The sequence below is a fragment of the Schistocerca gregaria genome, chromosome 9, assembly GCF_023897955.1.
Source record: "Schistocerca gregaria isolate iqSchGreg1 chromosome 9, iqSchGreg1.2, whole genome shotgun sequence".
In the NCBI taxonomy this organism is placed as follows: domain Eukaryota; kingdom Metazoa; phylum Arthropoda; class Insecta; order Orthoptera; family Acrididae; genus Schistocerca; species Schistocerca gregaria.
The window spans coordinates 55,272,425-55,298,715 of NC_064928.1; positions in this window are offsets into that span (position 1 = coordinate 55,272,425).

Below are 26,291 nucleotides of genomic sequence, written 5' to 3' on the forward strand. Positions count from 1 at the left end.
CTGACCACAAAACATGGAGGCGCCGGGGCTTGAACCCGACACCTTTCACACACTAAGCGAACGATCTGCCAACTGAGCTACGGCTGCACACACGACCAAGCCTGCATATTCTCCATTCTTTGCGACTCTGATGTGCACGGACACGATGGTTGGTTGGTTTGTAGCGGCGAAGGTACCAGAGTACAAAGGCGCGGACACGTTCATATACACAAGAGTTCCAAGTAGTTTCGATGCTCTGGTATTACGAATGCAAATTCCGTCTGTTTTTAACGTCTTAAATTGAAAGGGCGGTCACAAATTGGTCCATTTCACTCCTTGTCGACAATCACACAGCACCTGAGATAACAAGCACATCTCGAGCCCCATTGTGCACTCCATTGTTCATGCCATCTCAGTGCCTCGCTCTTTGCTACTGTGTACCACTCTTGTCGTCCAACTGCAAAACACTGGGCCACAACAAGTTTCCGCGTCTCCATTGCACTGATCATACTCCGAAACGCTCCCCAAACTTGGCAATCACCCATGCAGCCGACTTTTCCGACTTTACACGACGCTCACGCAACGCTCACGCTAGTGGCAGCCTTATTTATAGTTCGACGTCGCGCCAAAGCGAATGAGCACATTTCGCCTACGGCTTAGGCCGCTCTCCTAGTGTGGCTGCTCTGTGTCTGCAGGCAGCGAGGGGCTGCAAGCTTCCTGTGTTCGCACCTATATCACCTGTGCTTGCTTGTCAGAGACAGACTATCCCAAAACATACAATTCACTCCATGAATTGATTGCTACGGCATCTGTTATCAGCAGTCACAACCAGCAACACCAGTAGCAGCCGACTGCACGCAAAGAATGGGAACGTGCAGTGGGATTTACGTGAACTCGGCAAAAGGCATATCTTTCCGACGTAGGCTCGAGAATATTATGGGAACACTTGTACTGTTTCTAAATTAAGTGTAGGTGTGGGAGGAGGGTGCTTCCTGCGCACGAATAAAAGCACGCTTGCCAATTGTGGATGCTAATCGTTCGCTTGTATCTGCCTAGACACCTCTGCTAGTTGTGAATTATTCCACTTGCATGGCAAGGTGCGAATGTAGGTGTGTTGAAAATTCTGGAGGCGCTGGGTATCGATCCCAGTACCTCTCGCACGCCAACCGAGCGCTCTACCATCTGAGCTAGGTCCACCCCCCGGTGACTAATAGTGCTACATACAGCCATATCAACGTCACAGACCCTTGCACTCCCATTATTCCGCAGACAAATCCTACTCTCTATGTATCAGTGAGGGTGTCTTTCAGGTTTCGTGCATTCTGTATCGAATCGTAGTTGGCCACAATGAAAGTGGCACGCATAACGTCGAAAATAGAGTTCGGACATCGCTCTGAGTATGACGAACGTGTTGTCCACTCTCTAGACTTCAATGACGTTAAGCCTTGATACCTTAGACAGATGTGCACTCGATGACACCTCGATAACAGCCGGTCCCCACACTTACATCTTGCTCTCCTTATGTCAGTACACATCATATCAGTCTGTGACGCTGGTTTTGCAACTTCTTGCGTGCCTTTAGGTTCGCCGCGACCAGCACTTACCATGCACTGACCACAAAACATGGAGGCGCCGGGGCTTGAACCCGACAGCTTTCACACACTAAGCGAACGATCTGCCAAATGAGCTACGGCTGCACACACGACCAAGCCTGCATATTCTCCATTCTTTGCGACTCTGATGTGCACGGACACGACGGTTGGTTGGTTTGTAGCGGCGAAGGTACCAGAGTACAAAGGCGCGGACACGTTCATATACACAAGAGTTCCAAGTAGTTTCGATGCTCTGGTATTACGAATGCAAATTCCGTCTGTTTTTAACGTCTTAAATTGAAAGGGCGGTCACAAATTGGTCCATTTCACTCCTTGTCGACAATCACACAGCACCTGAGATAACAAGCACATCTCGAGCCCCATTGTGCACTCCATTGTTCATGCCATCTCAGTGCCTCGCTCTTTGCTACTGTGTACCACTCTTGTCGTCCAACTGCAAAACACTGGGCCACAACAAGTTTCCGCGTCTCCATTGCACTGATCATACTCCGAAACGCTCCCCAAACTTGGCAATCACCCATGCAGCCGACTTTTCCGACTTTACACGACGCTCATGCTAGTGGCAGCCTTATTTATAGTTCGACGTCGCGCCAAAGCGAATGAGCACATTTCGCCTACGGCTTAGGCCGCTCTCCTAGTGTGCCTGCTCTGTGTCTGCAGGCAGCGAGGGGCTGCAAGCTTCCTATATCACCTGTGCTTGCTTGTCAGAGACAGACTATCCCAAAACATACAATTCACTCCATGAATTGATTGCTACGGCATCTGTTATCACCAGTCACAACCAGCAACACCAGTAGCAGCCGACTGCACGCAAAGAATGGGAACGTGCAGTGGGATTTACGTGAACTCGGCAAAAGGCATATCTTTCCGACGTAGGCTCGAGAATATTATGGGAACACTTGTACTGTTTCTAAATTAAGTGTAGGTGTGGGAGGAGGGTGCTTCCTGCGCACGAATAAAAGCACGCTTGCCAATTGTGGATGCTAATCGTTCGCTTGTATCTGCCTAGACACCTCTGCTAGTTGTGAATTATTCCACTTGCATGGCAAGGTGCGAATGTAGGTGTGTTAAAAATTCTGGAGGCGCTGGGTATCGATCCCAGTACCTCTCGCACGCCAACCGAGCGCTCTACCATCTGAGCTACGTCCACCCCCCCGGTGACTAATAGTGCTACATACAGCCATATCAACGTCACAGACCCTTGCACTCCCATTATTCCGCAGACAAATCCTGCTCTCTATGTATCAGTGAGGGTGTCTTTCAGGTTTCGTGCATTCTGTATCGAATCGTAGTTGGCCACAATGAAAGTGGCACGCATAACGTCGAAAATAGAGTTCGGACAACGCTCTGAGTATGACGAACGTGTTGTCCACTCTCTAGACTTCAATGACGTTAAGCCTTGATCCCTTAGACAGATGTGCACTCGATGACACCTCGATAACAGCCGGTCCCCACACTTACATCTTGCTCTCCTTATGTCAGTACACATCATATCAGTCTGTGACGCTGGTTTTGCAACTTCTTGCGTGCCTTTAGGTTCGCCGCGACCAGCACTTACCATGCACTGACCACAAAACATGGAGGCGCCGGGGCTTGAACCCGACACCTTTCACACACTAAGCGAACGATCTGCCAAATGAGCTACGGCTGCACACACGACCAAGCCTGCATATTCTCCATTCTTTGCGACTCTGATGTGCACGGACACGACGGTTGGTTGGTTTGTAGCGGCGAAGGTACCAGAGTACAAAGGCGCGGACACGTTCATATACACAAGAGTTCCAAGTAATTTCGATGCTCTGGTATTACGAATGCAAATTCCGTCTGTTTTTAACGTCTTAAATTGAAAGGGCGGTCACAAATTGGTCCATTTCACTCCTTGTCGACAATCACACAGCACCTGAGATAACAAGCACATCTCGAGCCCCATTGTGCACTCCATTGTTCATGCCATCTCAGTGCCTCGCTCTTTGCTACTGTGTACCACTCTTGTCGTCCAACTGCAAAACACTGGGCCACAACAAGTTTCCGCGTCTCCATTGCACTGATCATACTCCGAAACGCTCCCCAAACTTGGCAATCACCCATGCAGCCGACTTTTACGACTTCACGCAACGCTCACGCTAGTGGCAGCCTTATTTATAGTTCGACGTCGCGCCAAAGCGAATGAGCACATTTCGCCTACGGCTTAGGCCGCTCTCCTAGTGTGGCTACTCTGTGTCTGCAGGCAGCGAGGGGCTGCAAGCTTCCTGTGTTCGCACCTATATCACCTGTGCTTGCTTGTCAGAGACAGACTATCCCAAAACATACAATTCACTCCATGAATTGATTGCTACGGCATCTGTTATCAGCAGTCACAACCAGCTACACCAGTAGCAGCCGACTGCACGCAAAGAATGGGAACGTGCAGTGGGATTTACGTGAACTCGGCAAAAGGCATATCTTTCCGACGTAGGCTCGAGAATATTATGGGAACACTTGTACTGTTTCTAAATTAAGTGTAGGTGTGGGAGGAGGGTGCTTCCTGCGCACGAATGAAAGCACGCTTGCCAATTGTGGATGCTAATCGTTCGCTTGTATCTGCCTAGACACCTCTGCTAGTTGTGAATTATTCCACTTGCATGGCAAGGTGCGAATGTAGGTGTGTTGAAAATTCTGGAGGCGCTGGGTATCGATCCCAGTACCTCTCGCACGCCAACCGAGCGCTCTACCATCTGAGCTAGGTCCACCCCCCGGTGACTAATAGTGCTACATACAGCCATATCAACGTCACAGACCCTTGCACTCCCATTATTCCGCAGACAAATCCTACTCTCTATGTATCAGTGAGGGTGTCTTTCAGGTTTCGTGCATTCTGTATCGAATCGTAGTTGGCCACAATGAAAGTGGCACGCATAACGTCGAAAATAGAGTTCGGACATCGCTCTGAGTATGACGAACGTGTTGTCCACTCTCTAGACTTCAATGACGTTAAGCCTTGATACCTTAGACAGATGTGCACTCGATGACACCTCGATAACAGCCGGTCCCCACACTTACATCTTGCTCTCCTTATGTCAGTACACATCATATCAGTCTGTGACGCTGGTTTTGCAACTTCTTGCGTGCCTTTAGGTTCGCCGCGACCAGCACTTACCATGCACTGACCACAAAACATGGAGGCGCCGGGGCTTGAACCCGACACCTTTCACACACTAAGCGAACGATCTGCCAACTGAGCTACGGCTGCACACACGACCAAGCCTGCATATTCTCCATTCTTTGCGACTCTGATGTGCACGGACACGATGGTTGGTTGGTTTGTAGCGGCGAAGGTACCAGAGTACAAAGGCGCGGACACGTTCATATACACAAGAGTTCCAAGTAGTTTCGATGCTCTGGTATTACGAATGCAAATTCCGTCTGTTTTTAACGTCTTAAATTGAAAGGGCGGTCACAAATTGGTCCATTTCACTCCTTGTCGACAATCACACAGCACCTGAGATAACAAGCACATCTCGAGCCCCATTGTGCACTCCATTGTTCATGCCATCTCAGTGCCTCGCTCTTTGCTACTGTGTACCACTCTTGTCGTCCAACTGCAAAACACTGGGCCACAACAAGTTTCCGCGTCTCCATTGCACTGATCATACTCCGAAACGCTCCCCAAACTTGGCAATCACCCATGCAGCCGACTTTTCCGACTTTACACGACGCTCACGCAACGCTCACGCTAGTGGCAGCCTTATTTATAGTTCGACGTCGCGCCAAAGCGAATGAGCACATTTCGCCTACGGCTTAGGCCGCTCTCCTAGTGTGGCTGCTCTGTGTCTGCAGGCAGCGAGGGGCTGCAAGCTTCCTGTGTTCGCACCTATATCACCTGTGCTTGCTTGTCAGAGACAGACTATCCCAAAACATACAATTCACTCCATGAATTGATTGCTACGGCATCTGTTATCAGCAGTCACAACCAGCAACACCAGTAGCAGCCGACTGCACGCAAAGAATGGGAACGTGCAGTGGGATTTACGTGAACTCGGCAAAAGGCATATCTTTCCGACGTAGGCTCGAGAATATTATGGGAACACTTGTACTGTTTCTAAATTAAGTGTAGGTGTGGGAGGAGGGTGCTTCCTGCGCACGAATAAAAGCACGCTTGCCAATTGTGGATGCTAATCGTTCGCTTGTATCTGCCTAGACACCTCTGCTAGTTGTGAATTATTCCACTTGCATGGCAAGGTGCGAATGTAGGTGTGTTGAAAATTCTGGAGGCGCTGGGTATCGATCCCAGTACCTCTCGCACGCCAACCGAGCGCTCTACCATCTGAGCTAGGTCCACCCCCCGGTGACTAATAGTGCTACATACAGCCATATCAACGTCACAGACCCTTGCACTCCCATTATTCCGCAGACAAATCCTACTCTCTATGTATCAGTGAGGGTGTCTTTCAGGTTTCGTGCATTCTGTATCGAATCGTAGTTGGCCACAATGAAAGTGGCACGCATAACGTCGAAAATAGAGTTCGGACATCGCTCTGAGTATGACGAACGTGTTGTCCACTCTCTAGACTTCAATGACGTTAAGCCTTGATACCTTAGACAGATGTGCACTCGATGACACCTCGATAACAGCCGGTCCCCACACTTACATCTTGCTCTCCTTATGTCAGTACACATCATATCAGTCTGTGACGCTGGTTTTGCAACTTCTTGCGTGCCTTTAGGTTCGCCGCGACCAGCACTTACCATGCACTGACCACAAAACATGGAGGCGCCGGGGCTTGAACCCGACACCTTTCACACACTAAGCGAACGATCTGCCAACTGAGCTCCGGCTGCACACACGACCAAGCCTGCATATTCTCCATTCTTTGCGACTCTGATGTGCACGGACACGATGGTTGGTTGGTTTGTAGCGGCGAAGGTACCAGAGTACAAAGGCGCGGACACGTTCATATACACAAGAGTTCCAAGTAGTTTCGATGCTCTGGTATTACGAATGCAAATTCCGTCTGTTTTTAACGTCTTAAATTGAAAGGGCGGTCACAAATTGGTCCATTTCACTCCTTGTCGACAATCACACAGCACCTGAGATAACAAGCACATCTCGAGCCCCATTGTGCACTCCATTGTTCATGCCATCTCAGTGCCTCGCTCTTTGCTACTGTGTACCACTCTTGTCGTCCAACTGCAAAACACTGGGCCACAACAAGTTTCCGCGTCTCCATTGCACTGATCATACTCCGAAACGCTCCCCAAACTTGGCAATCACCCATGCAGCCGACTTTTCCGACTTTACACGACGCTCACGCAACGCTCACGCTAGTGGCAGCCTTATTTATAGTTCGACGTCGCGCCAAAGCGAATGAGCACATTTCGCCTACGGCTTAGGCCGCTCTCCTAGTGTGGCTGCTCTGTGTCTGCAGGCAGCGAGGGGCTGCAAGCTTCCTGTGTTCGCACCTATATCACCTGTGCTTGCTTGTCAGAGACAGACTATCCCAAAACATACAATTCACTCCATGAATTGATTGCTACGGCATCTGTTATCAGCAGTCACAACCAGCAACACCAGTAGCAGCCGACTGCACGCAAAGAATGGGAACGTGCAGTGGGATTTACGTGAACTCGGCAAAAGGCATATCTTTCCGACGTAGGCTCGAGAATATTATGGGAACACTTGTACTGTTTCTAAATTAAGTGTAGGTGTGGGAGGAGGGTGCTTCCTGCGCACGAATAAAAGCACGCTTGCCAATTGTGGATGCTAATCGTTCGCTTGTATCTGCCTAGACACCTCTGCTAGTTGTGAATTATTCCACTTGCATGGCAAGGTGCGAATGTAGGTGTGTTGAAAATTCTGGAGGCGCTGGGTATCGATCCCAGTACCTCTCGCACGCCAACCGAGCGCTCTACCATCTGAGCTAGGTCCACCCCCCGGTGACTAATAGTGCTACATACAGCCATATCAACGTCACAGACCCTTGCACTCCCATTATTCCGCAGACAAATCCTACTCTCTATGTATCAGTGAGGGTGTCTTTCAGGTTTCGTGCATTCTGTATCGAATCGTAGTTGGCCACAATGAAAGTGGCACGCATAACGTCGAAAATAGAGTTCGGACATCGCTCTGAGTATGACGAACGTGTTGTCCACTCTCTAGACTTCAATGACGTTAAGCCTTGATACCTTAGACAGATGTGCACTCGATGACACCTCGATAACAGCCGGTCCCCACACTTACATCTTGCTCTCCTTATGTCAGTACACATCATATCAGTCTGTGACGCTGGTTTTGCAACTTCTTGCGTGCCTTTAGGTTCGCCGCGACCAGCACTTACCATGCACTGACCACAAAACATGGAGGCGCCGGGGCTTGAACCCGACACCTTTCACAGACTAAGTGAACGATTTGCCAACTGAGCTCCGGCTGCACACACGACCAAGCCTGCATATTCTCCATTCTTTGCGACTCTGATGTGCACGGACACGATGGTTGGTTGGTTTGTAGCGGCGAAGGTACCAGAGTACAAAGGCGCGGACACGTTCATATACACAAGAGTTCCAAGTAGTTTCGATGCTCTGGTATTACGAATGCAAATTCCGTCTGTTTTTAACGTCTTAAATTGAAAGGGCGGTCACAAATTGGTCCATTTCACTCCTTGTCGACAATCACACAGCACCTGAGATAACAAGCACATCTCGAGCCCCATTGTGCACTCCATTGTTCATGCCATCTCAGTGCCTCGCTCTTTGCTACTGTGTACCACTCTTGTCGTCCAACTGCAAAACACTGGGCCACAACAAGTTTCCGCGTCTCCATTGCACTGATCATACTCCGAAACGCTCCCCAAACTTGGCAATCACCCATGCAGCCGACTTTTACGACTTTACACGACGCTCACGCTAGTGGCAGCCTTATTTATAGTTCGACGTCGCGCCAAAGCGAATGAGCACATTTCGCCTACGGCTTAGGCCGCTCTCCTAGTGTGGCTGCTCTGTGTCTGCAGGCAGCGAGGGGCTGCAAGCTTCCTGTGTTCGCACCTATATCACCTGTGCTTGCTTGTCAGAGACAGACTATCCCAAAACATACAATTCACTCCATGAATTGATTGCTACGGCATCTGTTATCAGCAGTCACAACCAGCAACACCAGTAGCAGCCGACTGCACGCAAAGAATGGGAACGTGCAGTGGGATTTACGTGAACTCGGCAAAAGGCATATCTTTCCGACGTAGGCTCGAGAATATTATGGGAACACTTGTACTGTTTCTAAATTAAGTGTAGGTGTGGGAGGAGGGTGCTTCCTGCGCACGAATAAAAGCACGCTTGCCAATTGTGGATGCTAATCGTTCGCTTGTATCTGCCTAGACACCTCTGCTAGTTGTGAATTATTCCACTTGCATGGCAAGGTGCGAATGTAGGTGTGTTAAAAATTCTGGAGGCGCTGGGTATCGATCCCAGTACCTCTCGCACGCCAACCGAGCGCTCTACCATCTGAGCTACGTCCACCCCCCCAGTGACTAATAGTGCTACATACAGCCATATCAACGTCACAGACCCTTGCACTCCCATTATTCCGCAGACAAATCCTACTCTCTATGTATCAGTGAGGGTGTCTTTCAGGTTTCGTGCATTCTGTATCGAATCGTAGTTGGCCACAATGAAAGTGGCACGCATAACGTCGAAAATAGAGTTCGGACATCGCTCTGAGTATGACGAACGTGTTGTCCACTCTCTAGACTTCAATGACGTTAAGCCTTGATACCTTAGACAGATGTGCACTCGATGACACCTCGATAACAGCCGGTCCCCACACTTACATCTTGCTCTCCTTATGTCAGTACACATCATATCAGTCTGTGACGCTGGTTTTGCAACTTCTTGCGTGCCTTTAGGTTCGCCGCGACCAGCACTTACCATGCACTGACCACAAAACATGGAGGCGCCGGGGCTTGAACCCGACACCTTTCACACACTAAGCGAACGATCTGCCAACTGAGCTCCGGCTGCACACACGACCAAGCCTGCATATTCTCCATTCTTTGCGACTCTGATGTGCACGGACACGATGGTTGGTTGGTTTGTAGCGGCGAAGGTACCAGAGTACAAAGGCGCGGACACGTTCATATACACAAGAGTTCCAAGTAGTTTCGATGCTCTGGTATTACGAATGCAAATTCCGTCTGTTTTTAACGTCTTAAATTGAAAGGGCGGTCACAAATTGGTCCATTTCACTCCTTGTCGACAATCACACAGCACCTGAGATAACAAGCACATCTCGAGCCCCATTGTGCACTCCATTGTTCATGCCATCTCAGTGCCTCGCTCTTTGCTACTGTGTACCACTCTTGTCGTCCAACTGCAAAACACTGGGCCACAACAAGTTTCCGCGTCTCCATTGCACTGATCATACTCCGAAACGCTCCCCAAACTTGGCAATCACCCATGCAGCCGACTTTTACTACTTTACACGACGCTCACGCAACGCTCACGCTAGTGGCAGCCTTATTTATAGTTCGACGTCGCGCCAAAGCGAATGAGCACATTTCGCCTACGGCTTAGGCCGCTCTCCTAGTGTGGCTGCTCTGTGTCTGCAGGCAGCGAGGGGCTGCAAGCTTCCTGTGTTCGCACCTATATCACCTGTGCTTGCTTGTCAGAGACAGACTATCCCAAAACATACAATTCACTCCATGAATTGATTGCTACGGCATCTGTTATCAGCAGTCACAACCAGCAACACCAGTAGCAGCCGACTGCACGCAAAGAATGGGAACGTGCAGTGGGATTTACGTGAACTCGGCAAAAGGCATATCTTTCCGACGTAGGCTCGAGAATATTATGGGAACACTTGTACTGTTTCTAAATTAAGTGTAGGTGTGGGAGGAGGGTGCTTCCTGCGCACGAATAAAAGCACGCTTGCCAATTGTGGATGCTAATCGTTCGCTTGTATCTGCCTAGACACCTCTGCTAGTTGTGAATTATTCCACATGCATGGCAAGGTGCGAATGTAGGTGTGTTAAAAATTCTGGAGGCGCTGGGTATCGATCCCAGTACCTCTCGCACGCAAACCGAGCGCTCTGCCATCTGAGCTACGTCCACCCCCCCCGGTGACTAGTAGTGCTACATACAGCCATATCAACGTCACAGACCCTTGCACTCCCATTATTCCGCAGACAAATCCTACTCTCTATGTATCAGTGAGGGTGTCTTTCAGGTTTCGTGCATTCTGTATCGAATCGTAGTTGGCCACAATGAAAGTGGCACGCATAACGTCGAAAATAGTGTTCGGACATCGCTCTGAGTATGACGAACGTGTTGTCCACTCTCTAGACTTCAATGACGTTAAGCCTTGATACCTTAGACAGATGTGCACTCGATGACACCTCGATAACAGCCGGTCCCCACACTTACATCTTGCTCTCCTTATGTCAGTACACATCATATCAGTCTGTGACGCTGGTTTTGCAACTTCTTGCGTGCCTTTAGGTTCGCCGCGACCAGCACTTACCATGCACTGACCACAAAACATGGAGGCGCCGGGGCTTGAACCCGACACCTTTCACACACTAAACGAACGATCTGCCAACTGAGCTCCGGCTGCACACACGACCAAGCCTGCATATTCTCCATTCTTTGCGACTCTGATGTGCACGGACACGATGGTTGGTTGGTTTGTAGCGGCGAAGGTACCAGAGTACAAAGGCGCGGACACGTTCATATACACAAGAGTTCCAAGTAGTTTCGATGCTCTGGTATTACGAATGCAAATTCCGTCTGTTTTTAACGTCTTAAATTGAAAGGGCGGTCACAAATTGGTCCATTTCACTCCTTGTCGACAATCACACAGCACCTGAGATAACAAGCACATCTCGAGCCCCATTGTGCACTCCATTGTTCATGCCATCTCAGTGCCTCGCTCTTTGCTACTGTGTACCACTCTTGTCGTCCAACTGCAAAACACTGGGCCACAACAAGTTTCCGCGTCTCCATTGCACTGATCATACTCCGAAACGCTCCCCAAACTTGGCAATCACCCATGCAGCCGACTTTTCCGACTTTACACGACGCTCACGCTAGTGGCAGCCTTATTTATAGTTCGACGTCGCGCCAAAGCGAATGAGCACATTTCGCCTACGGCTTAGGCCGCTCTCCTAGTGTGGCTGCTCTGTGTCTGCAGGCAGCGAGGGGCTGCAAGCTTCCTGTGTTCGCACCTATATCACCTGTGCTTGCTTGTCAGAGACAGACTATCCCAAAACATACAATTCACTCCATGAATTGATTGCTACGGCATCTGTTATCAGCAGTCACAACCAGCAACACCAGTAGCAGCCGACTGCACGCAAAGAATGGGAACGTGCAGTGGGATTTACGTGAACTCGGCAAAAGGCATATCTTTCCGACGTAGGCTCGAGAATATTATGGGAACACTTGTACTGTTTCTAAATTAAGTGTAGGTGTGGGAGGAGGGTGCTTCCTGCGCACGAATAAAAGCACGCTTGCCAATTGTGGATGCTAATCGTTCGCTTGTATCTGCCTAGACACCTCTGCTAGTTGTGAATTATTCCACTTGCATGGCAAGGTGCGAATGTAGGTGTGTTAAAAATTCTGGAGGCGCTGGGTATCGATCCCAGTACCTCTCGCACGCCAACCGAGCGCTCTACCATCTGAGCTACGTCCACCCCCCCGGTGACTAATAGTGCTACATACAGCCATATCAACGTCACAGACCCTTGCACTCCCATTATTCCGCAGACAAATCCTACTCTCTATGTATCAGAGAGGGTGTCTTTCAGGTTTCGTGCATTCTGTATCGAATCGTAGTTGGCCACAATGAAAGTGGCACGCATAACGTCGAAAATAGAGTTCGGACATCGCTCTGAGTATGACGAACGTGTTGTCCACTCTCTAGACTTCAATGACGTTAAGCCTTGATACCTTAGACAGATGTGCACTCGATGACACCTCGATAACAGCCGGTCCCCACACTTACATCTTGCTCTCCTTATGTCAGTACACATCATATCAGTCTGTGACGCTGGTTTTGCAACTTCTTGCGTGCCTTTAGGTTCGCCGCGACCAGCACTTACCATGCACTGACCACAAAACATGGAGGCGCCGGGGCTTGAACCCGACACCTTTCACACACTAAGCGAACGATCTGCCAACTGAGCTCCGGCTGCACACACGACCAAGCCTGCATATTCTCCATTCTTTGCGACTCTGATGTGCACGGACACGATGGTTGGTTGGTTTGTAGCGGCGAAGGTACCAGAGTACAAAGGCGCGGACACGTTCATATACACAAGAGTTCCAAGTAGTTTCGATGCTCTGGTATTACGAATGCAAATTCCGTCTGTTTTTAACGTCTTAAATTGAAAGGGCGGTCACAAATTGGTCCATTTCACTCCTTGTCGACAATCACACAGCACCTGAGATAACAAGCACATCTCGAGCCCCATTGTGCACTCCATTGTTCATGCCATCTCAGTGCCTCGCTCTTTGCTACTGTGTACCACTCTTGTCGTCCAACTGCAAAACACTGGGCCACAACAAGTTTCCGCGTCTCCATTGCACTGATCATACTCCGAAACGCTCCCCAAACTTGGCAATCACCCATGCAGCCGACTTTTACGACTTTACACGACGCTCACGCTAGTGGCAGCCTTATTTATAGTTCGACGTCGCGCCAAAGCGAATGAGCACATTTCGCCTACGGCTTAGGCCGCTCTCCTAGTGTGGCTGCTCTGTGTCTGCAGGCAGCGAGGGGCTGCAAGCTTCCTGTGTTCGCACCTATATCACCTGTGCTTGCTTGTCAGAGACAGACTATCCCAAAACATACAATTCACTCCATGAATTGATTGCTACGGCATCTGTTATCAGCAGTCACAACCAGCAACACCAGTAGCAGCCGACTGCACGCAAAGAATGGGAACGTGCAGTGGGATTTACGTGAACTCGGCAAAAGGCATATCTTTCCGACGTAGGCTCGAGAATATTATGGGAACACTTGTACTGTTTCTAAATTAAGTGTAGGTGTGGGAGGAGGGTGCTTCCTGCGCACGAATAAAAGCACGCTTGCCAATTGTGGATGCTAATCGTTCGCTTGTATCTGCCTAGACACCTCTGCTAGTTGTGAATTATTCCACTTGCATGGCAAGGTGCGAATGTAGGTGTGTTAAAAATTCTGGAGGCGCTGGGTATCGATCCCAGTACCTCTCGCACGCCAACCGAGCGCTCTACCATCTGAGCTACGTCCACCCCCCCGGTGACTAATAGTGCTACATACAGCCATATCAACGTCACAGACCCTTGCACTCCCATTATTCCGCAGACAAATCCTACTCTCTATGTATCAGTGAGGGTGTCTTTCAGGTTTCGTGCATTCTGTATCGAATCGTAGTTGGCCACAATGAAAGTGGCACGCATAACGTCGAAAATAGAGTTCGGACATCGCTCTGAGTATGACGAACGTGTTGTCCACTCTCTAGACTTCAATGACGTTAAGCCTTGATACCTTAGACAGATGTGCACTCGATGACACCTCGATAACAGCCGGTCCCCACACTTACATCTTGCTCTCCTTATGTCAGTACACATCATATCAGTCTGTGACGCTGGTTTTGCAACTTCTTGCGTGCCTTTAGGTTCGCCGCGACCAGCACTTACCATGCACTGACCACAAAACATGGAGGCGCCGGGGCTTGAACCCGACACCTTTCACACACTAAGCGAACGATCTGCTAACTGAGCTCCGGCTGCACACACGACCAAGCCTGCATATTCTCCATTCTTTGCGACTCTGATGTGCACGGACACGATGGTTGGTTGGTTTGTAGCGGCGAAGGTACCAGAGTACAAAGGCGCGGACACGTTCATATACACAAGAGTTCCAAGTAATTTCGATGCTCTGGTATTACGAATGCAAATTCCGTCTGTTTTTAACGTCTTAAATTGAAAGGGCGGTCACAAATTGGTCCATTTCACTCCTTGTCGACAATCACACAGCACCTGAGATAACAAGCACATCTCGAGCCCCATTGTGCACTCCATTGTTCATGCCATCTCAGTGCCTCGCTCTTTGCTACTGTGTACCACTCTTGTCGTCCAACTGCAAAACACTGGGCCACAACAAGTTTCCGCGTCTCCATTGCACTGATCATACTCCGAAACGCTCCCCAAACTTGGCAATCACCAATGCAGCCGACTTTTCCGACTTTACACGACGCTCACGCAACGCTCACGCTAGTGGCAGCCTTATTTATAGTTCGACGTCGCGCCAAAGCGAATGAGCACATTTCGCCTACGGCTTAGGCCGCTCTCCTAGTGTGGCTGCTCTGTGTCTGCAGGCAGCGAGGGGCTGCAAGCTTCCTATATCACCTGTGCTTGCTTGTCAGAGACAGACTATCCCAAAACATACAATTCACTCCATGAATTGATTGCTACGGCATCTGTTATCAGCAGTCACAACCAGCAACACCAGTAGCAGCCGACTGCACGCAAAGAATGGGAACGTGCAGTGGGATTTACGTGAACTCGGCAAAAGGCATATCTTTCCGACGTAGGCTCGAGAATATTATGGGAACACTTGTACTGTTTCTAAATTAAGTGTAGGTGTGGGAGGAGGGTGCTTCCTGCGCACGAATAAAAGCACGCTTGCCAATTGTGGATGCTAATCGTTCGCTTGTATCTGCCTAGACACCTCTGCTAGTTGTGAATTATTCCACTTGCATGGCAAGGTGCGAATGTAGGTGTGTTAAAAATTCTGGAGGCGCTGGGTATCGATCCCAGTACCTCTCGCACGCCAACCGAGCGCTCTACCATCTGAGCTACGTCCACCCCCCCGGTGACTAATAGTGCTACATACAGCCATATCAACGTCACAGACCCTTGCACTCCCATTATTCCGCAGACAAATCCTACTCTCTATGTATCAGTGAGGGTGTCTTTCAGGTTTCGTGCATTCTGTATCGAATCGTAGTTGGCCACAATGAAAGTGGCACGCATAACGTCGAAAATAGAGTTCGGACATCGCTCTGAGTATGACGAACGTGTTGTCCACTCTCTAGACTTCAATGACGTTAAGCCTTGATACCTTAGACAGATGTGCACTCGATGACACCTCGATAACAGCCGGTCCCCACACTTACATCTTGCTCTCCTTATGTCAGTACACATCATATCAGTCTGTGACGCTGGTTTTGCAACTTCTTGCGTGCCTTTAGGTTCGCCGCGACCAGCACTTACCATGCACTGACCACAAAACATGGAGGCGCCGGGGCTTGAACCCGACACCTTTCACACACTAAGCGAACGATCTGCTAACTGAGCTCCGGCTGCACACACGACCAAGCCTGCATATTCTCCATTCTTTGCGACTCTGATGTGCACGGACACGATGGTTGGTTGGTTTGTAGCGGCGAAGGTACCAGAGTACAAAGGCGCGGACACGTTCATATACACAAGAGTTCCAAGTAATTTCGATGCTCTGGTATTACGAATGCAAATTCCGTCTGTTTTTAACGTCTTAAATTGAAAGGGCGGTCACAAATTGGTCCATTTCACTCCTTGTCGACAATCACACAGCACCTGAGATAACAAGCACATCTCGAGCCCCATTGTGCACTCCATTGTTCATGCCATCTCAGTGCCTCGCTCTTTGCTACTGTGTACCACTCTTGTCGTCCAACTGCAAAACACTGGGCCACAACAAGTTTCCGCGTCTCCATTGCACTGATCATACTCCGAAACGCTCCCCAAACTTGGCAATCACCAATGCAGCCGACTTTTCCGACTTTACACGACGCTCACGCAACGCTCACGCTAGTGGCAGCCTTATTTATAGTTCGACGTCGCGCCAAAGCGAATGAGCACATTTCGCCTACGGCTTAGGCCGCTCTCCTAGTGTGGCTGCTCTGTGTCTGCAGGCAGCGAGGGGCTGCAAGCTTCCTATATCACCTGTGCTTGCTTGTCAGAGACAGACTATCCCAAAACATACAATTCACTCCATGAATTGATTGCTACGGCATCTGTTATCAGCAGTCACAACCAGCAACACCAGTAGCAGCCGACTGCACGCAAAGAATGGGAACGTGCAGTGGGATTTACGTGAACTCGGCAAAAGGCATATCTTTCCGACGTAGGCTCGAGAATATTATGGGAACACTTGTACTGTTTCTAAATTAAGTGTAGGTGTGGGAGGAGGGTGCTTCCTGCGCACGAATAAAAGCACGCTTGCCAATTGTGGATGCTAATCGTTCGCTTGTATCTGCCTAGACACCTCTGCTAGTTGTGAATTATTCCACTTGCATGGCAAGGTGCGAATGTAGGTGTGTTAAAAATTCTGGAGGCGCTGGGTATCGATCCCAGTACCTCTCGCACGCAAACCGAGCGCTCTACCATCTGAGCTACGTCCACCCCCCCGGTGACTAGTAGTGCTACATACAGCCATATCAACGTCACAGACCCTTGCACTCCCATTATTCCGCAGACAAATCCTACTCTCTATGTATCAGTGAGGGTGTCTTTCAGGTTTCGTGCATTCTGTATCGAATCGTAGTTGGCCACAATGAAAGTGGCACGCATAACGTCGAAAATAGTGTTCGGACATCGCTCTGAGTATGACGAACGTGTTGTCCACTCTCTAGACTTCAATGACGTTAAGCCTTGATACATTAGACAGATGTGCACTCGATGACACCTCGATAACAGCCGGTCCCCACACTTACATCTTGCTCTCCTTATGTCAGTACACATCATATCAGTCTGTGACGCTGGTTTTGCAACTTCTTGCGTGCCTTTAGGTTCGCCGCGACCAGCACTTACCATGCACTGACCACAAAACATGGAGGCGCCGGGGCTTGAACCCGACACCTTTCACACACTAAGCGAACGATCTGCCAACTGAGCTCCGGCTGCACACACGACCAAGCCTGCATATTCTCCATTCTTTGCGACTCTGATGTGCACGGACACGATGGTTGGTTGGTTTGTAGCGGCGAAGGTACCAGAGTACAAAGGCGCGGACACGTTCATATACACAAGAGTTCCAAGTAGTTTCGATGCTCTGGTATTACGAATGCAAATTCCGTCTGTTTTTAACGTCTTAAATTGAAAGGGCGGTCACAAATTGGTCCATTTCACTCCTTGTCGACAATCACACAGCACCTGAGATAACAAGCACATCTCGAGCCCCATTGTGCACTCCATTGTTCATGCCATCTCAGTGCCTCGCTCTTTGCTACTGTGTACCACTCTTGTCGTCCAACTGCAAAACACTGGGCCACAACAAGTTTCCGCGTCTCCATTGCACTGATCATACTCCGAAACGCTCCCCAAACTTGGCAATCACCCATGCAGCCGACTTTTCCGACTTTACACGACGCTCACGCTAGTGGCAGCCTTATTTATAGTTCGACGTCGCGCCAAAGCGAATGAGCACATTTCGCCTACGGCTTAGGCCGCTCTCCTAGTGTGGCTGCTCTGTGTCTGCAGGCAGCGAGGGGCTGCAAGCTTCCTGTGTTCGCACCTATATCACCTGTGCTTGCTTGTCAGAGACAGACTATCCCAAAACATACAATTCACTCCATGAATTGATTGCTACGGCATCTGTTATCAGCAGTCACAACCAGCAACACCAGTAGCAGCCGACTGCACGCAAAGAATGGGAACGTGCAGTGGGATTTACGTGAACTCGGCAAAAGGCATATCTTTCCGACGTAGGCTCGAGAATATTATGGGAACACTTGTACTGTTTCTAAATTAAGTGTAGGTGTGGGAGGAGGGTGCTTCCTGCGCACGAATAAAAGCACGCTTGCCAATTGTGGATGCTAATCGTTCGCTTGTATCTGCCTAGACACCTCTGCTAGTTGTGAATTATTCCACTTGCATGGCAAGGTGCGAATGTAGGTGTGTTAAAAATTCTGGAGGCGCTGGGTATCGATCCCAGTACCTCTCGCACGCAAACCGAGCGCTCTACCATCTGAGCTACGTCCACCCCCCCGGTGACTAGTAGTGCTACATACAGCCATATCAACGTCACAGACCCTTGCACTCCCATTATTCCGCAGACAAATCCTACTCTCTATGTATCAGTGAGGGTGTCTTTCAGGTTTCGTGCATTCTGTATCGAATCGTAGTTGGCCACAATGAAAGTGGCACGCATAACGTCGAAAATAGTGTTCGGACATCGCTCTGAATATGACGAACGTGTTGTCCACTCTCTAGACTTCAATGACGTTAAGCCTTGATACCTTAGACAGATGTGCACTCGATGACACCTCGATAACAGCCGGTCCCCACACTTACATCTTGCTCTCCTTATGTCAGTACACATCATATCAGTCTGTGACGCTGGTTTTGCAACTTCTTGCGTGCCTTTAGGTTCGCCGCGACCAGCACTTACCATGCACTGACCACAAAACATGGAGGCGCCGGGGCTTGAACCCGACACCTTTCACACACTAAGCGAACGATCTGCCAACTGAGCTCCGGCTGCACACACGACCAAGCCTGCATATTCTCCATTCTTTGCGACTCTGATGTGCACGGACACGATGGTTGGTTGGTTTGTAGCGGCGAAGGTACCAGAGTACAAAGGCGCGGACACGTTCATATACACAAGAGTTCCAAGTAGTTTCGATGCTCTGGTATTACAAATGCAAATTCCGTCTGTTTTTAACGTCTTAAATTGAAAGGGCGGTCACAAATTGGTCCATTTCACTCCTTGTCGACAATCACACAGCACCTGAGATAACAAGCACATCTCGAGCCCCATTGTGCACTCCATTGTTCATGCCATCTCAGTGCCTCGCTCTTTGCTACTGTGTACCACTCTTGTCGTCCAACTGCAAAACACTGGGCCACAACAAGTTTCCGCGTCTCCATTGCACTGATCATACTCCGAAACGCTCCCCAAACTTGGCAATCACCCATGCAGCCGACTTTACACGACGCTCACGCAACGCTCACGCTAGTGGCAGCCTTATTTATAGTTCGACGTCGCGCCAAAGCGAATGAGCACATTTCGCCTACGGCTTAGGCCGCTCTCCTAGTGTGGCTGCTCTGTGTCTGCAGGCAGCGAGGGGCTGCAAGCTTCCTGTGTTCGCACCTATATCACCTGTGCTTGCTTGTCAGAGACAGACTATCCCAAAACATACAATTCACTCCATGAATTGATTGCTACGGCATCTGTTATCAGCAGTCACAACCAGCAACACCAGTAGCAGCCGACTGCACGCAAAGAATGGGAACGTGCAGTGGGATTTACGTGAACTCGGCAAAAGGCATATCTTTCCGACGTAGGCTCGAGAATATTATGGGAACACTTGTACTGTTTCTAAATTAAGTGTAGGTGTGGGAGGAGGGTGCTTCCTGCGCACGAATAAAAGCACGCTTGCCAATTGTGGATGCTAATCGTTCGCTTGTATCTGCCTAGACACCTCTGCTAGTTGTGAATTATTCCACTTGCATGGCAAGGTGCGAATGTAGGTGTGTTAAAAATTCTGGAGGCGCTGGGTATCGATCCCAGTACCTCTCGCACGCCAACCGAGCGCTCTACCATCTGAGCTACGTCCACCCCCCCGGTGACTAATAGTGCTACATACAGCCATATCAACGTCACAGACCCTTGCACTCCCATTATTCCGCAGACAAATCCTACTCTCTATGTATCAGTGAGGGTGTCTTTCAGGTTTCGTGCATTCTGTATCGAATCGTAGTTGGCCACAATGAAAGTGGCACGCATAACGTCGAAAATAGAGTTCGGACATCGCTCTGAGTATGACGAACGTGTTGTCCACTCTCTAGACTTCAATGACGTTAAGCCTTGATACCTTAGACAGATGTGCACTCGATGACACCTCGATAACAGCCGGTCCCCACACTTACATCTTGCTCTCCTTATGTCAGTACACATCATATCAGTCTGTGACGCTGGTTTTGCAACTTCTTGCGTGCCTTTAGGTTCGCCGCGACCAGCACTTACCATGCACTGACCACAAAACATGGAAGCGCCGGGGATTGAACCCAACACCTTTCACACACTAAGCGAACGATCTGCCAAATGAGCTACGGCTGCACACACGACCAAGCCTGCATATTCTCCATTCTTTGCGACTCTGATGTGCACGGACACGATGGTTGGTTGGTTTGTAGCGGCGAAGGTACCAGAGTACAAAGGCGCGGACACGTTCATATACACAAGAGTTCCAAGTAGTTTCGATGCTCTGGTATTACGAATGCAAATTCCGTCTCTTTTTAACGTCTTAAATTGAAAGGGCGGTCACAAATTGGTCCATTTCACTCCTTGTCGACAATCACACAGCACCTGAGATAACAAGCACATCTCGAGCCCCATTGTGCACTCCATTGTTCATGCCATCTCAGTGCCTCGCTCTTTGCTACTGTGTACCACTCTTGTCGTCCAACTGCAAAACACTGGGCCACAACAAGTTTCCGCGTCTCCATTGCACTGATCATACTCCGAAACGCTCCCCAAACTTGGCAATCACCCATGCAGCCGACTTTTACGACTTTACACGACGCTCACGCTAGTGGCAGCCTTATTTATAGTTCGACGTCGCGCCAAAGCGAATGAGCACATTTCGCCTACGGCTTAGGCCGCTCTCCTAGTGTGGCTGCTCTGTGTCTGCAGGCAGCGAGGGGCTGCAAGCTTCCTGTGTTCGCACCTATATCACCTGTGCTTGCTTGTCAGAGACAGACTATCCCAAAACATACAATTCACTCCATGAATTGATTGCTACGGCATCTGTTATCAGCAGTCACAACCAGCAACACCAGTAGCAGCCGACTGCACGCAAAGAATGGGAACGTGCAGTGGGATTTACGTGAACTCGGCAAAAGGCATATCTTTCCGACGTAGGCTCGAGAATATTATGGGAACACTTGTACTGTTTCTAAATTAAGTGTAGGTGTGGGAGGAGGGTGCTTCCTGCGCACGAATAAAAGCACGCTTGCCAATTGTGGATGCTAATCGTTCGCTTGTATCTGCCTAGACACCTCTGCTAGTTGTGAATTATTCCACTTGCATGGCAAGGTGCGAATGTAGGTGTGTTAAAAATTCTGGAGGCGCTGGGTATCGATCCCAGTACCTCTCGCACGCCAACCGAGCGCTCTACCATCTGAGCTACGTCCACCCCCCCGGTGACTAATAGTGCTACATACAGCCATATCAACGTCACAGACCCTTGCACTCCCATTATTCCGCAGACAAATCCTACTCTCTATGTATCAGTGAGGGTGTCTTTCAGGTTTCGTGCATTCTGTATCGAATCGTAGTTGGCCACAATGAAAGTGGCACGCATAACGTCGAAAATAGAGTTCGGACATCGCTCTGAGTATGACGAACGTGTTGTCCACTCTCTAGACTTCAATGACGTTAAGCCTTGATACCTTAGACAGATGTGCACTCGATGACACCTCGATAACAGCCGGTCCCCACACTTACATCTTGCTCTCCTTATGTCAGTACACATCATATCAGTCTGTGACGCTGGTTTTGCAACTTCTTGCGTGCCTTTAGGTTCGCCGCGACCAGCACTTACCATGCACTGACCACAAAACATGGAGGCGCCGGGGATTGAACCCAACACCTTTCACACACTAAGCGAACGATCTGCCAAATGAGCTACGGCTGCACACACGACCAAGCCTGCATATTCTCCATTCTTTGCGACTCTGATGTGCACGGACACGATGGTTGGTTGGTTTGTAGCGGCGAAGGTACCAGAGTACAAAGGCGCGGACACGTTCATATACACAAGAGTTCCAAGTAGTTTCGATGCTCTGGTATTACGAATGCAAATTCCGTCTGTTTTTAACGTCTTAAATTGAAAGGGCGGTCACAAATTGGTCCATTTCACTCCTTGTCGACAATCACACAGCACCTGAGATAACAAGCACATCTCGAGCCCCATTGTGCACTCCATTGTTCATGCCATCTCAGTGCCTCGCTCTTTGCTACTGTGTACCACTCTTGTCGTCCAACTGCAAAACACTGGGCCACAACAAGTTTCCGCGTCTCCATTGCACTGATCATACTCCGAAACGCTCCCCAAACTTGGCAATCACCAATGCAGCCGACTTTTCCGACTTTACACGACGCTCACGTTAGTGGCAGCCTTATTTATAGTTCGACGTCGCGCCAAAGCGAATGAGCACATTTCGCCTACGGCTTAGGCCGCTCTCCTAGTGTGGCTGCTCTGTGTCTGCAGGCAGCGAGGGGCTGCAAGCTTCCTGTGTTCGCACCTATATCACCTGTGCTTGCTTGTCAGAGACAGACTATCCCAAAACATACAATTCACTCCATGAATTGATTGCTACGGCATCTGTTATCAGCAGTCACAACCAGCAACACCAGTAGCAGCCGACTGCACGCAAAGAATGGGAACGTGCAGTGGGATTTACGTGAACTCGGCAAAAGGCATATCTTTCCGACGTAGGCTCGAGAATATTATGGGAACACTTGTACTGTTTCTAAATTAAGTGTAGGTGTGGGAGGAGGGTGCTTCCTGCGCACGAATAAAAGCACGCTTGCCAATTGTGGATGCTAATCGTTCGCTTGTATCTGCCTAGACACCTCTGCTAGTTGTGAATTATTCCACTTGCATGGCAAGGTGCGAATGTAGGTGTGTTAAAAATTCTGGAGGCGCTGGGTATCGATCCCAGTACCTCTCGCACGCCAACCGAGCGCTCTACCATCTGAGCTACGTCCACCCCCCCGGTGACTAATAGTGCTACATACAGCCATATCAACGTCACAGACCCTTGCACTCCCATTATTCCGCAGACAAATCCTACTCTCTATGTATCAGTGAGGGTGTCTTTCAGGTTTCGTGCATTCTGTATCGAATCGTAGTTGGCCACAATGAAAGTGGCACGCATAACGTCGAAAATAGAGTTCGGACATCGCTCTGAGTATGACGAACGTGTTGTCCACTCTCTAGACTTCAATGACGTTAAGCCTTGATACCTTAGACAGATGTGCACTCGATGACACCTCGATAACAGCCGGTCCCCACACTTACATCTTGCTCTCCTTATGTCAGTACACATCATATCAGTCTGTGACGCTGGTTTTGCAACTTCTTGCGTGCCTTTAGGTTCGCCGCGACCAGCACTTACCATGCACTGACCACAAAACATGGAGGCGCCGGGGATTGAACCCAACACCTTTCACACACTAAGCGAACGATCTGCCAAATGAGCTACGGCTGCACACACGACCAAGCTTGCATATTCTCCATTCTTTGCGACTCTGATGTGCACGGACACGATGGTTGGTTGGTTTGTAGCGGCGAAGGTACCAGAGTACAAAGGCGCGGACACGTTCATATACACAAGAGTTCCAAGTAGTTTCGATGCTCTGGTATTACGAATGCAAATTCCGTCTGTTTTTAACGTCTTAAATTGAAAGGGCGGTCACAAATTGGTCCATTTCACTCCTTGTCGACAATCACACAGCACCTGAGATAACAAGCACATCTCGAGCCCCATTGTGCACTCCATTGTTCATGCCATCTCAGTGCCTCGCTCTTTGCTACTGTGTACCACTCTTGTCGTCCAACTGCAAAACACTGGGCCACAACAAGTTTCCGCGTCTCCATTGCACTGATCATACTCCGAAACGCTCCCCAAACTTGGCAATCACCAATGCAGCCGACTTTTCCGACTTTACACGACGCTCACGCAACGCTCACGCTAGTGGCAGCCTTATTTATAGTTCGACGTCGCGCCAAAGCGAATGAGCACATTTCGCCTACGGCTTAGGCCGCTCTCCTACTGTGGCTGCTCTGTGTCTGCAGGCAGCGAGGGGCTGCAAGCTTCCTGTGTTCGCACCTATATCACCTGTGCTTGCTTGTCAGAGACAGACTATCCCAAAACATACAATTCACTCCATGAATTGATTGCTACGGCATCTGTTATCACCAGTCACAACCAGCAACACCAGTAGCAGCCGACTGCACGCAAAGAATGGGAACGTGCAGTGGGATTTACGTGAACTCGGCAAAAGGCATATCTTTCCGACGTAGGCTCGAGAATATTATGGGAACACTTGTACTGTTTCTAAATTAAGTGTAGGTGTGGGAGGAGGGTGCTTCCTGCGCACGAATAAAAGCACGCTTGCCAATTGTGGATGCTAATCGTTCGCTTGTATCTGCCTAGACACCTCTGCTAGTTGTGAATTATTCCACTTGCATGGCAAGGTGCGAATGTAGGTGTGTTAAAAATTCTGGAGGCGCTGGGTATCGATCCCAGTACCTCTCGCACGCCAACCGAGCGCTCTACCATCTGAGCTACGTCCACCCCCCCGGTGACTAATAGTGCTACATACAGCCATATCAACGTCACAGACCCTTGCACTCCCATTATTCCGCAGACAAATCCTACTCTCTATGTATCAGTGAGGGTGTCTTTCAGGTTTCGTGCATTCTGTATCGAATCGTAGTTGGCCACAATGAAAGTGGCACGCATAACGTCGAAAATAGAGTTCGGACATCGCTCTGAGTATGACGAACGTGTTGTCCACTCTCTAGACTTCAATGACGTTAAGCCTTGATACCTTAGACAGATGTGCACTCGATGACACCTCGATAACAGCCGGTCCCCACACTTACATCTTGCTCTCCTTATGTCAGTACACATCATATCAGTCTGTGACGCTGGTTTTGCAACTTCTTGCGTGCCTTTAGGTTCGCCGCGACCAGCACTTACCATGCACTGACCACAAAACATGGAGGCGCCGGGGCCTGAACCCGACACCTTTCACACACTAAGCGAACGATCTGCCAACTGAGCTCCGGCTGCACACACGACCAAGCCTGCATATTCTCCATTCTTTGCGACTCTGATGTGCACGGACACGATGGTTGGTTGGTTTGTAGCGGCGAAGGTACCAGAGTACAAAGGCGCGGACACGTTCATATACACAAGAGTTCCAAGTAGTTTCGATGCTCTGGTATTACGAATGCAAATTCCGTCTGTTTTTAACGTCTTAAATTGAAAGGGCGGTCACAAATTGGTCCATTTCACTCCTTGTCGACAATCACACAGCACCTGAGATAACAAGCACATCTCGAGCCCCATTGTGCACTCCATTGTTCATGCCATCTCAGTGCCTCGCTCTTTGCTACTGTGTACCACTCTTGTCGTCCAACTGCAAAACACTGGGCCACAACAAGTTCCCGCGTCTCCATTGCACTGATCATACTCCGAAACGCTCCCCAAACTTGGCAATCACCCATGCAGCCGACTTTTCCGACTTTACACGACGCTCACGCAACGCTCACGCTAGTGGCAGCCTTATTTATAGTTCGACGTCGCGCCAAAGCGAATGAGCACATTTCGCCTACGGCTTAGGCCGCTCTCCTAGTGTGGCTGCTCTGTGTCTGCAGGCAGCGAGGGGCTGCAAGCTTCCTGTGTTCGCACCTATATCACCTGTGCTTGCTTGTCAGAGACAGACTATCCCAAAACATACAATTCACTCCATGAATTGATTGCTACGGCATCTGTTATCAGCAGTCACAACCAGCAACACCAGTAGCAGCCGACTGCACGCAAAGAATGGGAACGTGCAGTGGGATTTACGTGAACTCGGCAAAAGGCATATCTTTCCGACGTAGGCTCGAGAATATTATGGGAACACTTGTACTGTTTCTAAATTAAGTGTAGGTGTGGGAGGAGGGTGCTTCCTGCGCACGAATAAAA